General features: G+C 43.6%; 1 long non-coding RNA gene across 1 annotated transcript; it reads left to right on the forward strand.

Annotated features, from left to right (window-relative positions):
* Positions 1-11,945: 11,945 nt before the first annotated feature.
* On the forward strand, positions 11,946-12,783 carry LOC132255215 (uncharacterized). The gene is made up of 2 exons (XR_009467876.1): positions 11,946-12,224; positions 12,334-12,783. It is a non-coding gene; the product is annotated as an uncharacterized LOC132255215 (long non-coding RNA).
* The last annotated feature ends 2,868 nt before the right edge of the window (positions 12,784-15,651 follow it).

The following is a 15,651-nucleotide window of genomic DNA, read 5'->3' on the forward strand; positions in this document are numbered from 1 at the left end:
TATTAAAAATTATCAACTAGACGATATGACCGAGCATTAATTTTTGTTTCTCTCCCAACATTCACTGCCTCAGTTGTGAACATTGTAGGGACACCTCCCCTTGGGAAACACGTGGCACACAGCTCATGGTAACGCGTGGCACGTGTTATCAGCCGGACCATCATCGTCCGGATTCCCCTAAGGATATGCATGGTACAGTTATCCTATCTGGACCGCCTCAAGGAAAGGCAAACGACGTTTCAGCTTCTCCTATCCAAGGAAGAGCAAACGACGCTGGCAGAGCGTAGACATCCGGATAGTCTCCACAACACATCCGGATAATCAGCATGAGCCATCCGGATATAAATCGTTTGGATGGTCAATCAAAGTAAAGCGAGTCTTACACGCAATCACAACAAGCAGCCATGGCCCACATCTTGTCACCTGCAGAATGAGAAGACAAGATGAAGTGATAGCAAGTCACTTCCCACGATCATTCTACATGATCACCTTCCCACGATCTCTGACAGCCGCATCACCTACCATGGTTTCTGACAGTCGTTCGTAGGGTGATAATGCTCCTACTGACACCTATTGTCATCATCACAACATAAAATATCTCCTCACCATTAATGAGAGGAACAGTACCCCTGCAGCTGTATATATATGCCTTCGCACGAAGAAGAGGGGGATCTCCTGGTAACCTCTTGATACCTAGTAAAAGGCCAACTGATTTATATTCCTCTTTCTCACCATGGCTAACAAAACCATCGGAGGGTGCGTCCGGACACCCTATCCGGATGCCTTTTTGCAGGTACGACCACTGAATCAAGAACCCTTTGTGTGTTGAGAATCGCGTGTTCATCCATCTAGCAGTAACTTGGACCACCTGATACGCGAGGTGACAACATTGGCGCCGTCTGTGGGAAACTTTACTTTTTATTTTGATTCAGTTACTAGCAAAGATGGCCACACCTTCCCAAAGTCGATCATCTGGTACAGGGGAGGAAAATAATCTCGAATGGCGTCAGGCCATCGAAAAAAGACAGTTGGCGAGTGAAAAACAGCTAAGAGCTCTCCTCCAGGAGACGGAGAGGTTAAGGGAAGAAAACGTTGTGTTACGCATTCAAGCCTCAACGTCAGGTCCTCCTCGTCGTCAGCGTTCAAGAGGCCAGGTGGCAAACTCAAGGCCAGAGCCAGAATCAATATATCCTGGGTCAACAGGAGCTGTCCCAGGAGCATACAACGCAAGGCCCCATGAGCCACGCACGCCTATGCCTCGAGCTCCCCGTGAGGAAAGCTCAGATTCCACTCATTTCTCAGCAAAAAGACAACGTGATAGAAAATCACAATTGTCAAGTTCTATGCGCGCAAGACTAGGCCCACAAGAGCCTAGAAGATCAAGGCCACCAGTAGCCACAACCCGGGCGCCACGCCCCGATCCTATGATCGCTCCCATGGTGCAGAACGTACCTCCGCATCGTGACCCCATGGTCACCCCAGCGATGCGGAACGTTCACTCACACCTAGCGGAACGACCAGCTGGGAGAAACCTCCCAAACGAGCCACCCATTGGCTCCATCAGCAAAAGGCTGGATGACATGCTCTCCACGCCCTTTTGCTCTCATATCACCCATTACGAGCCCCCAAGGGGATTCCTCGTACCAAAGTTTTCCACATACGATGGGACCAACGATCCCTTCGATCACATCATGCACTATCGACAGCTTATGACGCTCAATATTGGCAACGATGCATTGCTATGCAAAGTATTCCCCGCCAGCCTTCAAGGGCAGGCCCTCTCATGGTTTCATCGCCTACCTCCTAACTCTATTGATAATTTCAGGGACCTCTCTGAAGCATTCGTGGGACAGTACTTGTGCTCTGCTCGACACAAGCAGAATATCAGCACCCTCCAGAATATAAAAATGAGAGACAACGAATCCTTGAGGGAATTTGTGAAACGATTTGGCCAAGCCGTACTTCAAATAGAGGTTTGCAGCATGGATGCTGTCCTACAGATCTTCAAGAGAAGCATTTGTCCAGGCACTCCATTTTTCGAATCGCTGGCCAAAAAGCCTCCTACAACGATGGACGATTTGTTCAGACGTGCTAACAAATATTCAATGCTCGAAGATGACGTGCGTGCAGCCACTCAGCAAGTTTTGGTTGCCGGACGGGCTTCTAGAGATAACGCGGACAGACATGCCAAACCTCCGGACCGGCCAAAACCAGTTGACCGGAGGCAGGACTGGCCGAGTCGTCCGGATAGGCCGCCCATCACACCCCTATCCGTATCATACGAAAAACTTCTCCCAATGATCCAAGGGTTGTCCGACTTCAGGTGGCCTAGACCCCTCGAAACGAACCCATCCATGAGAGACCGCAGCAAGAAATGCGCCTTCCACAAAGACCATGGTCATACAACAGAGACATGTCGGTCCCTCCAATATCTAGTTGAAAGGCTCATCAAAGCAAGACATTTAAAACAGTACATCCGCTCAGATACTGGAGGAAGGGACGCATCACAGCATCATAACTCTGGGGCCCCGAGGGCCCCAGTCGCCCCCAAGGCTGTCATAAACTATATCAATGGGGGCCCATCGGACGAGGAATACGATTCCAGGCGGAAAAGGCAGAAATTGCTGCGAGCCGCGTCAATACGCGAACGTATTAATTCTATCCGGCCGGGTCTCACTAGAGAAGGCCCTCGTCCCATAGATGGGACAATCATTTTCCCACCAGCAGATCCCATCCGGACGCTACAACCACATCGCGACGCCCTCATCCTCTCCCTAGAAATAGGAGATTTCGATGTAAGACGTATCTTGGTCGACCCAGGCAGTTCAGCCGATCTGGTGCAAGCATCAGTCGTGGGCCATATGGGACATAGTCTCACGGGTCTCGAAAACCCCGGACGAATCTTATCCGGATTCAACGGGTCATCAACAACATCCTTAGGAGACATTATACTGTCGGTTCGAGCTGGCCCAGTCACTCTCAACGTACAATTCTCGGTGGTACAAGAGTTGTCACTCTTCAATGTCATCTTGGGACGCACATGGCTTCACTACATGAAATCCATCCCTTCCACATATCATCAAATGGTGAGTTTCCTCACCGACGAAGGGCAAACTGACTTGTATGGCAGCCAATTAGCCGCTCGCCAGTGCTATCAAATAGCACGTGAAGCAGTCGCTAACCAGGAGGATGCATCTCCCCCTGAACCTAGCATTGCGCACGACCAATAGCAATTATTGGGTCCGGCGGACAAAGATCCCCCGGTAGCAGATCCCTTACAAACAATCCAAATTTCGGAGGAAAGCGATCACCTCACAAACATCAGTTCCCTCATGACACAAGAAGAAACTCAGGGCATGCAAAAAATCCTCAGACAGAACCATGACATCTTCGCATGGGCACATTCTGACATGAAGGGAATTCATCCCTCCATTGCATCTCACAGGCTTAACGTCTTTTTAACTGCCAGACCCGTCCGGCAGAGAATTAGGCGCTTCCACCCGGATAGACAAAGAATCATCCGGAACGAGATCGATAAATTGCTCGAAGCCGGATTCATCAGAGAAGTTTCTTATCCGGATTGGCTGGCAAACGTAGTCGTGGTACCCAAAAAAGAAGGAAAATGACGAGTTTGTGTAGATTATACCAATCTCAACAATGCGTGTCCAAAAGACAGTTTCCCCTTGCCGCGAATAGATCAGATTGTGGATTCCACTTCCGGGCAGGGGATGCTCTCTTTCTTGGATGCCTTCTCCGGATATCATCAAATCCCCATGTCCCCGACTGACGAAGAAAAAACAGCATTCATAACGCCACACGGCCTCTATTGCTACAAAGTCATGCCATTCGGACTCAAAAACGCTGGCGCCACGTATCAAAGATTGATGACTAAAATCTTCAAACCTCTGATAGGCCGCTCGGTCGAGGTATACATTGACGATATCGTGGTTAAAAGCAAAACTCGAGAGCAGCATATCCTCCATTTACAAGAAGTTTTTTATCTCTTGCGAAAGTATGGCATGAAGCTAAATCCTTCTAAATGTGCCTTTGGCGTGAGTGCTGGCAAATTTCTGGGATTTATGGTCAGCCAAAGAGGCATAGAAGTCAGCCCGGATCAAGTCAAAGCAGTCATGGAGACACCTCCTCCCAGGAGCAAAAAGGAGTTACAACGCCTCACAGGCAAGCTCGTTGCGTTAGGACGTTTCATAGCCCGCTTTACTGATGAGTTGCGACCCTTCTTCTTAGCAATACGAGAAGCTGGAACGCACGGGTGGACGGACAATTGCCAAAACGCCTTGGAAAGAATTAAACATTGTCTTATGCAACCGCCCATCTTGAGCAGCCTCATCCCAAAAGAGAAATTATACATGTATCTGGCAGTGTCAGAATGAGCAATCAGTGCCGTGCTATTCCGCTGCCCATCACCCAAGGAGCAGAAGCCCATCTACTATGTCAGTAGGGCATTGGCAGACGTAGAAACCAGATATTCAAAAATGGAGCTAACAGCCTTAGCCCTTCGAAGCGCTACCCAAAAACTCCGGCCCAATTTTCAAGCCCACCCAGTGGTTGTACTGACCGACCAACCCCTTCGTAGCATTCTGCACAAACCAGATTTAACTGGGCGAATGCTACAATGGGCCATCGAATTGAGTGAATTTGGAATCGAATTCTAACCCAGATTATCCAAAAAAGGCCAAGTAATGGCTGACTTCGTGCTCGAATATTCACGAAGACCCAACCAGCACCACAAATCAAGTGAACAAGAGTGGTGGACACTACGAGTTGACGGAGCCTCACGCTCATTAGGCTCTGGAGTTGGGCTCTTACTACAGTCCCCAACTGGGGAACATCTGGAGCAAGCCATCCGGCTGGGATTCTCCGCGTCTAACAATGAAGCAGAATACGAGGCCATCATGTCCGGATTGGACCTCACCCTTGCTCTATCCGTCTCCAAACTCCGGATCTACAGCGACTCACAGCTAGTGGTAAGACATGTCCAGAAAGAATATGAGGCTAAGGACTCACGCATGGCGCGATACTTGGCCAAAGTAAGAAGCACCTTACAGCAATTCACCGAGTGGACAATCGAAAAAATTAAGCGAGCTGACAACAGGCACGCTGACGCTTTGGCCGGCATAGCTGCCTCCCTCTCTATCAAAGAAGCCATTTTACTGCCCATACATGTGCAAGCCAATCCCTTTGTCGCAGAAAATTCCACTTGCAACACCATTAAGGCAAACCAAACGGATCATCAAGAATGGACGCATGATATTGCAGAATATCTCCGGACATGCACTTTACCTGAAGATCCTAAACAAGCGCACAAAATCCGGGTGCAAGCTGCCCGTTTCACCCTGATTGGGGGGCACCTGTACAAGCGATCCTTCACAGGGCCTTATCTTCGCTGTCTTGGGCATTCAGAGGCCCAGTATGTGCTAGCTGAATTACATGAAGGAATATGCGGAAATCATACGGGAAGACGATCCCTGGCACATAGAGCTCATTCACAAGGATACTATTGGCCAACAATGAAGAAAGACGCGGCGGCATATGTCCAAAAATGTGATAAATGTCAAAGATACGCTCCCATTCCACATATGCCATCGGCAGCATTGAAATCGGTCTCAGGCCCATGGCCTTTCTCGCAGTGGGGCATGGACATAGTGGGACCCCTCCCAGCAGCACCTGCCCAGAAGAAATTCCTCCTTGTCGCCACTGATTACTTCAGTAAATGGGTAGAAGTTGAAGCATATGCAAGCATCAAAGATAAAGATGTCACCAAATTCGTATGGAAGAACATTGTTTGCCGCTTTGGAATTCCCCAAATCATCATAGCTGACAATGGTCCACAATTTGACAGCATTGCATTCAGAAATTTCTGTTCGGAACTGAACATCCGGAATTCATACTCCACGCTGCGTTATCCTCAAAGCAATGGGCAGGCGGAAGCCACAAACAAAACTCTAATCAATGCCTTAAAGAAAAGGCTTGAACAAGCCAAAGGGAAGTGGGTGGAGGAGCTACCCGGCGTCCTGTGGGCCTATCGAACCACACCCGGACGGCCGACAGGAAACACTCCTTTCGCCCTCACATATGGAATGGACGCAGTCATTCCCACTGAAATAGGTCTTCCTACTATCCGGACCGATGCAGCAAAACAAGAAGATGCCAACACGGAACTAGGAAGAAATTTGGACTGGGCAAACGAAGTCAGAGAAAGCGCGGCCATCCGGATGGCAGATTATCAACAAAGGGCATCAGCGCATTACAATCGAAAAGTCAAGCCCAGAAACTTCAAAAATGGTACGCTAGTACTTAGAAAAGTTTTTGAAAATACTGCTAAAGTAGGCGCAGGAAAGTTCCAAGCCACTTGGGAAGGACCCTACATAGTGTCTAAGGCAAACGAAAATGGAGCCTATCATTTACAAAAGCTAGATGGCACTCCGTTACTCAGACCATGGAATGTGTCCAATTTAAAGCAGTACTATCAATAAAAAGTAGACACAAGTACAAATGAGAAAGAAGTATGTTTTTATTGATATGAATAAATGTAATTACAAAGAGACCTCCGGACCACAAAAATATAGAAGGAAAAATTACAGCAGAAAAATTGCAAAAAGAGATAAACTATCAGGGAGCGGGCTTCTCGTGGAGCTTCTTTTCTTCACCCGGAGGAATCAAAGGGGTATCTCGCTTGATACCATTCTTCTTCATGCAGCAACGATACCCAAAGATAAACGTATCATCAACTTGTTGCTGGTAATCCGCTGCAAGTTCCTCCCTTTCCACAGCAAACTCCCGTTCAAGTTCTTCTTTTTGCACATCCAGGCGCAGCTGCAAGTCTTCCTTCTGTTTCTTTTCATTCGAAACTTCTGTCCGGAGTTGACTCACTTCATCCCTTAGCCGGGCTGCCTCACCTTCCGCCTCATGTAGGCGACCCGCAGTTGATTCTTCTCGACTCTTCGCCTTAGCCAACTCCACTCAGAGGGCTTCATTTTCCTCCCGCATGGTGGATAAATTGGCCTCAGCCTCCTCCATTCTCAGACGCAACTGATTTTCAATCTCTTGGCGCCGAGAGGAGAAGGTCCTCATATAGTCTGCAGTCTGCAGCAGCTGAGTAAAAAGATCGTGTTGTTGAGCCATGCCGCGGAGGCCCCTCACCAGCTGACACGCAAACAAGAAAAGCAAAGACATAAATTGTACTACAACAAACACATCAGTCCAACAAAGAGTCAAAAAGCAAAAGCACAAGACAACGGTATACCGTTTCTATCATATCAAACATCTTAGCAGAGGGCTTGATGGCTTTCCAGTCAGGTGTAATCTGTTTTAGCTTAACTTCCAACTCCGCATAGCTGAAAGGGCTAGCAGGAGCTGCATCGTCAGCAGGTTCCTCCTCAGATGAGGAAACAGAAGGTAACTCTTGTCCCGGATTCGGGACCTCCACATCTTCGTCCGGAATTATTACCGGGGCGGCTGAGGTCTCAGTTGTCATCTCCACCTCGCCTCCATCCGGATGAGCGTCATGGGCAGAAGCGCAGCTAACTTCAATCTCTTGTTGCCGCTCCTGAAGCCGCCCAAGGAGTCCGGACCGTAGATCGCGCGTCGAACGGGGCTTCTTTGGAGGAGGCCCTTTCACCAGGACTATGGCCAAGCGATCCGGGTCGTCGGAAGGCTGACTTTGGCTTTCTGCCCCCGCTTCCTCCAACGGGGCTGTTTCAGCTGCATCAGCATCCGGATTAAGGTTGCCCGGACGGTTGATAGATGCAGCTTCCTCAGCCACGTTAGCCAGACGCGCAACCGCGGCTAAGGAAGAGCCCGAATGATTCAACCCCGACATGCGTCCGGGGCCGCTTGAGATAGAGTGCGGAGCAGCGTTTACTGGCTCCTCTATCATTACTTCCCCCTCATAGGTAGTTTGTGGAGGAGGAAACTCCTTGGGAGGAGTGGGTTCCTTCACATCCTTCCCATGCTTCTTCACCAGCTTCCTCCTTTTTCCTGAATTTTTCTTTGGAGGAGAGTCCGGACCCCGCTTCTGTCCGGGAGCCTTCCGGATAGTGCCTTCAGTTTTTTTCTGATCTCGATCCTCAAGGAGCTTTCGCCGTCTTTCAGCATCAGCCTCTTTAGCTTCCTGATAGAGGGGCAGCTCCTTCACAGTATAATGCTCCCCAGGCACTATCTCATCCTTTGACAGTTTCCTGGGGAGAATATTGATAACATATTCCTGGGACTCCCGGACGACCGCTATCAAATTCCGCGCGGAAAGCAATGTCTTGTAGGCCCTCTCCTTGGGATTTATCTCGAATAATTTGCAGGCACAGGCGAAGGACGCCTTTTCCACCCAATCCACAAGGTGGCCCCTCAGTTCTAGACCTGCATTAACAGCAACAAAAGGTGAGAATTCCGTCCGGAAAAATCAGAAAAAATTAGCAAAGTAAATACCGGACAAAGAATCGCAAAACAAGATTACCCGGAATTTTTAAGGTATAATTTGGAGAAAAAGGCCTCGACGCACGCTGCGATAGCCCCGCCCATACACCCCGGACCGCCACCAGCCCCTTCGCCCCTCCCTTTGTCGAATCTGGCAGCTCTGTCACCATTTGAAGGGAGGGCAGGTGCGCGGACACACTGAAGATATCATTCTTTGCTTTCTTCAGGGAATAGACAAAGAACACTTCCAGTAGCGTAAGGTCGAGGCTATACAGCATGTTGATGATGCTGCATCCCATCAGCACCCGGACAAGGTTGGGATGAATAAAGATGGGTGGAATCTGGGAGAAGTGGAGGAATTCCTTGAACAACGCCGGCAGAGGGAACCGGAGCCCTGCGTTGAATTGTTCCTTTGTGAAGAGGATAACGTTTTCTTCACCTTTCTCAGTAGGCATAGCCGCCTCCTCGTTCACCAAGTCTATAGATACGCCATTTGGGATGAAGAACCGCTCCCGGAATTCATTCACATCTAATTTGTCTATCGCCTTTTCACCAGCCTCGCTAACCCGGGCAGATGAAACAGTCTTTTTTGGAGCCATTTCGTACCACAAAGCCAAACCACAACCTACATACAAAATCAATACAACGGTTCAAAATAAGCAGTCAGAAAATACACAAACCCTAACCCAAAGCAGTCAGAAAAACCCCTCAAAAACCCCCCGAACACCAACAAAGTACCAACATTCAAACAGCAATTGCAAGCGACTTGTCCAAAACAATGCCCAAGTAAGCTAGAAATCAAGTTTAAAGAACCAGCAAACGCAACCAAAGGAATGACAGTAGCAAAGAGATACTTACCAAATAAAGCTATGAAGAAGAAGAACGGTTACTGTCTCGGTACAAAATCACCAGCAGCAAACAAACGAAGTCGCGATACAAAAAACACCGGTACAAAAGAGCTTTCGAAGTTTTTCTCAGAGAAGCAAAGGGCGCAGAAAAAGCAAAGAAGAAGAAAGGCTCTCAAGAGAATGCAGTAGGGAAAAAATACAAAAAGAGGTACAGTGCCCTATTTATAGCAGCCCAGCCCCTCGGAAAACCAAATCAACAGCCATGTTATCATTGAAACGACATATTGCCTGAGGATACACAGGGTCAGCGGCTCGTCATAAATGCCTTTTTTGGCTTCCGCACCCCCACTCGCCACGTGGCTCAGTCAGACGAAGGGACCTCTTCAATTTTCAAGAGCCAGTTATTTTTAACCCGCCCATTTTTTTGGGCAAAATAGGCAAGTTAAAAAGGGGGGCAATGTAGGGACACCTCCCCTTGGGAAACACGTGGCACACAGCTCATGGTAACGCGTGGCACGTGTTATCAGCCGGACCATCATCGTCCGGATTCCCCTAAGGATATGCATGGTATAGTTATCCTATCCGGACCGCCTCGAGGAAAGGCAAACGACGTTTCAGCTTCTCCTATCCAAGGAAGAGCAAACGACGCTGGCAGAGCGTAGACATCCGGATAGTCTCCACAACACATCCGGATAATCAGCATGAGCCATCCGGATATAAATCGTCTGGATGGTCAATCAAAGTAAAGCGAGTCTTACACGCAATCACAACAAGCAGCCATGGCCCACATCTTGTCACCTGTAGAATGAGAAGACAAGATGAAGTGATAGCAAGTCACTTTCCACGATCATTCTACATGATCACCTTCCCACGATCTCTGACAGCCGCATCACCTACCATGGTTTCTGACAGTCGTTCGTAGGGTGATAATGCTCCTACTGACACCTATTGTCATCATCACAACATAAAATATCTCCTCACCATTAATGAGAGGAACAGTACCCCTGCAGCTGTATATATATGCCTTCGCACGAAGAAGAGGGGGATCTCCTGGTAACCTCTTGATACCTAGTAAAAGGCCAACTGATTTATATTCCTCTTTCTCACCATGGCTAACAAAACCATCGGAGGGTGCGTCCGGACACCCTGTCCGGATGCCTTTTTGCAGGTACGACCACTGAATCAAGAACCCTTTGTGTGTTGAGAATCGCGTGTTCATCCATCTAGCAGTAACTTGGACCACCTGATACGCGAGGTGACAACAAACATGAGACTAAAGTGTTTTTTTTTTCCTTCCTTCTTCCCTCAGGGGAATGCTCTGCCAGACAGACCTCCCTCGTATGATCTTGCTACTGATTCCGATGCATGCCTTTACAAAGAATTAACCCCTCAGATGAGATCAGCTGTTGACAGCGGAGAGACCATATCGTAAGAGTGGTGGATCAAGCAGTGACAGACACTCAAGTGGCCCAAGTTGAGGCAAATATATGGGATGGAAAGGGTTCTTTCAATTTCCCAGGGACAGCTTCTGCAGGCCATGAACCAAGTTCCTCACCAGGTTTTCTTGTCAATTTACTCGTGGACATACTATTGTTGGTGATTCTTATTTCAGTTATGGTGCAAGACATCCGTGCAAAGTTTTCAAAGCCTTAGCCTTTACCTGGAGGTGATACCACCACTTCTCTTAAAGCCAGCAGCAAGCAAGCCATGACCAAGAAGCCTCGAGAAAGAGAAGTATATACATATGAATTTTTAGTGCATGAAGATGTCTACCCATTTTCTCCTGACATTGGTTTGAGTTTAAATTGCATTTGATTATGTGATTGAATTGAGTTTGGTATTCATAAGTTTGAAATGTTCTTTATAAAACTTTTAGGTTTCATATATTATTAATTTCTCAAGTATTTGTGATTTTTTTTTTTTTTCGTTTTGAACTCACCATAAAAAATAATTAGGTATGAAAATAAAACGTTTTCAAATAAGAAATGAGGAAAGTTGCAGAAGATGAATATATTTGTAGAGGATGGACCTTATTTTATTTATGGAATAAATTGAATTTATTGTTTATTTCTTTATATTTTTTAAATAGATAAATAATTACTTAAAAACCCAACTTATAAAGTTTTCGTATGAAATAATTTCTTATTTTTTTATTTAAAAATTAAAGTTAATGCCTAAATCGTAAATTTTTAAAAGGAATTATTGGTATTATAAAAATTATATTAAATATGAAATCAATTTTTAAATAATCAAAATAAAGCTTTTATATAAGCAATATATATATATATATATATTTTAGTTTTATATTAATTAATTTTACATTTTTAAATGTGTAGGATCAATGCCATAGGAGAGAATAAATGAATAATAAATGAATGAAGTCAAGAAACTCAAAAGCTCATTGATGTAACATGTATGGGTGTGCAGACCGACGTGGGTCACCAAGTGGAGAGAACCAAAATTGGGAAGGCAGTTGGTGAAGCTCCATTTCATCATGTCCGTTCATCACGACAAGATAGCATCAAAATCGAATTTGGCTATGAATTGTACGAATTTTAGATAGGAATTTGGGAAAAATGAAGGATTTCGATCTTCACGCGGTGTTCATAAGCTACATGGAGTCAGAAAGTGGGATCCATATCCACTTGCTATGCCCACCTCTAAGCTTCTTCCCAAGTGACACTGCCGTGTATGGGAGAGGGACCTAATACCCTCTATGTTTTTCCAATTCTAATGTTGTCTTGGATATTCCATTGATAGCTTCATTCAGTTCCGCCATTGAAACTTTTTCTTCTTCTTCTTCTTCATCACAATTCTAGGAGTTGTGTTTGTTTATTTGATTCCCATCTAAGTATGCCAAGAAAAGAGGAAGTGGTTGATACTGGGCATGGCAAGACATCATCCCCGAGGTTGATGTCTACAAATTGGATCCTTGGTTTTTACCAGGTAAACTGAATCATCTAGGTGTTTTTGAGTTTTGAGATTTAAGTTTTTGTCTTTAATAAACATGAATATAATTCTGTGAAGCATGTGCCTTTTTCCTCCCTTTGTGCAGATTCTTGTTTTCTTCTTTCAGAGATACAAACATATGGTCCGGAGTGGTTCTTCTTCTCTCCTCTTTATAAAAAGTACCGAAAGCGCAATCAATTACAGAGGACAACAAATGTTGGCTACTGGAAACCCACCGGTCCGGCTCGTGATATCAAGCGTGGGGTCACCGAAGAGGTGATCGGTACCAAGAAAACTTTGGTTTTCCATATGGGCGGTGGCCATGGCCATGCGGACGTCACTACTGGCTGGGTTATCCACGAGTAACGCGCATGTATGGATGGCCTCCCTTCCTGCCAGTGTATGCTATCCCTCTCTTACTCACCGTTTTTTTACACTTGTAATTAAGGGTTAAGGCACATTTTTATTGCTTTATTTAATATTTAAATTAATGACTTTTTGTTTACTTTTTTAAATAATATTTTTAAAAATAATTTCATCCATGATTTATTTTGTACAATTTTGCTTTTTGAAATAAGTAATTAATTAAGGAGACGGAGGTATTAAATGAGTAAATAATTACTAAGTGTATTCGTGATTGTATATTATTAATTTTTGGTCATTCAAATCTCCAGAACCAAAATCGTGGTAGTCAAATTGATTTGGTATCTTTTGGAGCGTTTGAAATTCTTCCAACAAGTGGTCTCCCTGCCCCCATTTGGCATCATTGATTTGGTATTTTTAAGGTTTTTTTTTAACTTCTATTTATTAACTTTAAGTCATACATGTATAAATATTAAACAATAAAAACCAGTCTTTTTAAAAACCAACCGGTCATGACCTTTTCGATCCGGTTCCCCTTTTGGGCTGGCTATCACCCCCAGCCTTGGGTTTGAACTTGGATGACAACCTCATAATGGCATTACCCCTCCATTGTGCTACATCTTTATCTGTATTAATATTTAATAGAAAATAACTAAATAGGCTATTTCAAAAAATAATATTGTGGACCCCGCATTTCGGCTCAATGCGTTTTCCACTCGATGGCGAGCTTGATTTTGATTTGAAAAATGATTTTTATTGGTTAAAAGAATGACTTGGAGTCGCCACTTATTTTTGTTTTATTTTGGAAAGGGTAAACAAAATAAGAAAAAAAAAACCCTAAGTGCGACTCCTTATTTTGAAAAAGGTGGTCTGTGAAAAATCAGATCGGGTTCGGGGGTCAGGTTACTTATCAAGAAGGTATGGTGATAACCGTAGCACCCTTCTAAGTCCCTAAAAACGGGTCTCTACTAATAAAATGAAGCAATCATGGCAGTGGACGAGTAGATCAATGAGTACCTAGAATAAATCATGCACACGTGAGAATCTAAACATGCATATCGAAAATGACCAGAGCGGATGTAGATGCGTACTTAGGCAGTGATCCATGAGGCGCTATCAAGAAGTGAGGTTAGTGTATAATAAAGAGCACAAAACATATCACATGCGTCACCAAATAGAAATTAAAAATTGTTCAAGGGAAAACTGGATTTTTGAAATTTATTTGAAAATTGGAATTTTTGAAATTTATTTGAAAATTGGAATTTTTGAAATTAAATACAAGAATGAAAATTTTAGAAATTAAATTTGAAAGGAATTGGAATTTCGGAGAACTAAATTTGGGAATCGGAATTTTGAAGAATTATTTAAAGACAAAATCTTAAATAACGAATGAGTGAATAAATAAATGAATGGAATAATAATAATGATGAAATTATAAAGATTAGGTAAATAATTGCGAAAAATAGAATTTTAGAGATTGGAGATTTGAATTTAGAGATTGACATTTTGAGAAATTATTTGGGGATGAGATTTTAAATATATGAATAAGTGAATAAATAGATGAATAGGATAATAATAATAACGAAAAATAATCATTAAACAACTTAATGTAAATAGTGGAATTTCTGAGATTGAAAATTAAATTTAGAAAACGGAATCTTGAAAAATTGAACCTTAATTATTGGAATTTGTAAAATAAATGAATGGAATAATAATAATAATAATGAGAATAATATTTAAACGAATGACCGTGAATAGTGAAATATTTGAGATTGAAAGTTTGAAGAGTTATTTAGAAATGAGATTTTAAATAAAAGAATAAGTGAATGGATAAACGAATGGAAAAATAGTAATAATGATTAGGTAAATAATTGTGAAAATTGGGAAGTGAACTTAAGAATTGGAAAATTGAAGAATTATTTAGAGATGGAATGTCGGAAAATTAAATTTCGAAAAGTGGAAACCCGAAAAATTATTTTAAGGACGGAACATCGGAAAATTAAATTTTGAAAAGTGGAAACCCGAAAAATTATTTTAAGGATGAAATTTTAAAAATAAATAAATAAATAAATAAAATAATTAAAGTTTGGGAGGTCAAAGTTTTGAAAACTATATATACATATATATATATATATATATATATATATATATTTTAATGGGAGTTTTTTAAATAATTAAATTAAAAATAAAATTTTGAAAATGAATCTTTGGCATCAAAAGTTGGAAAAAACCAAGAAAATGATAAAAATAGGAATGACCTTTGCATGGAAAACAGGCGTGTACTTAAGAAAAGCAAACAAACAAATAATAATAAAAAAAAGCCACAAACCCATTTTCCCATCAACCCAATACACGTGGGGCCTTAGATGCAAGTGAAGAACTCCTTTTCCATAGCATTGAAACAGCTCCTTACCAACCTAACCTTGCATGAATACATATTGTAAACAAACCCATGAAGACAAACGTCATTTGCTTTTATCCCTTAGTTGAGCATTTCAAAAAAAACATCCAACAGCTTCATCTCCGTGCCTTGCATATATATCTACCAGTGCATGAGATTGGCCTTGAGTATAGTGGGCATGAGGTGAGAAAATGGGTAGGTGGTGATAGAGAGAGGAAAGGTGGCGGGAACAAAAGATGGGTAAGTGGGGTATTTGGGCATTTGCATGGAGTGAAGGTGAGGGTTATGAGTGGTGAGATGAGTGGTAGAAGATAGAGAGAGAAACAGTTTTGTGGGTATTGAAATATGGGTATGAAGACAAAGGTTAGGAATGGCGGGAGGAGAAGTAGAGGTTAGTGAGAGAAAATGGGTATGATGGATTTGGTATAGAGAGGTGATGATGTAGGGTCCCATAAAGGTGGTGGCATGCATGGGATTTAAGAAAAAAATGGTTTTGCATGGAAGAGGAGTTGAATAGCATGTAGAAAATGATGAAAATCATCTCCATAGTGTTTACGGCATGCATGTCAACATAGCTAACAAGGGTCATGGGGGTGATGGACTGATGCAGGGCTGAAATATATCTAATCAAAAGGCTTGTTTCTCTAAAATTCGATGCAA

The sequence above is a fragment of the Vitis vinifera genome, chromosome 15 (genome assembly GCF_030704535.1).
Source record: "Vitis vinifera cultivar Pinot Noir 40024 chromosome 15, ASM3070453v1".
NCBI classification, from domain to species: Eukaryota; Viridiplantae; Streptophyta; class Magnoliopsida; order Vitales; family Vitaceae; genus Vitis; species Vitis vinifera.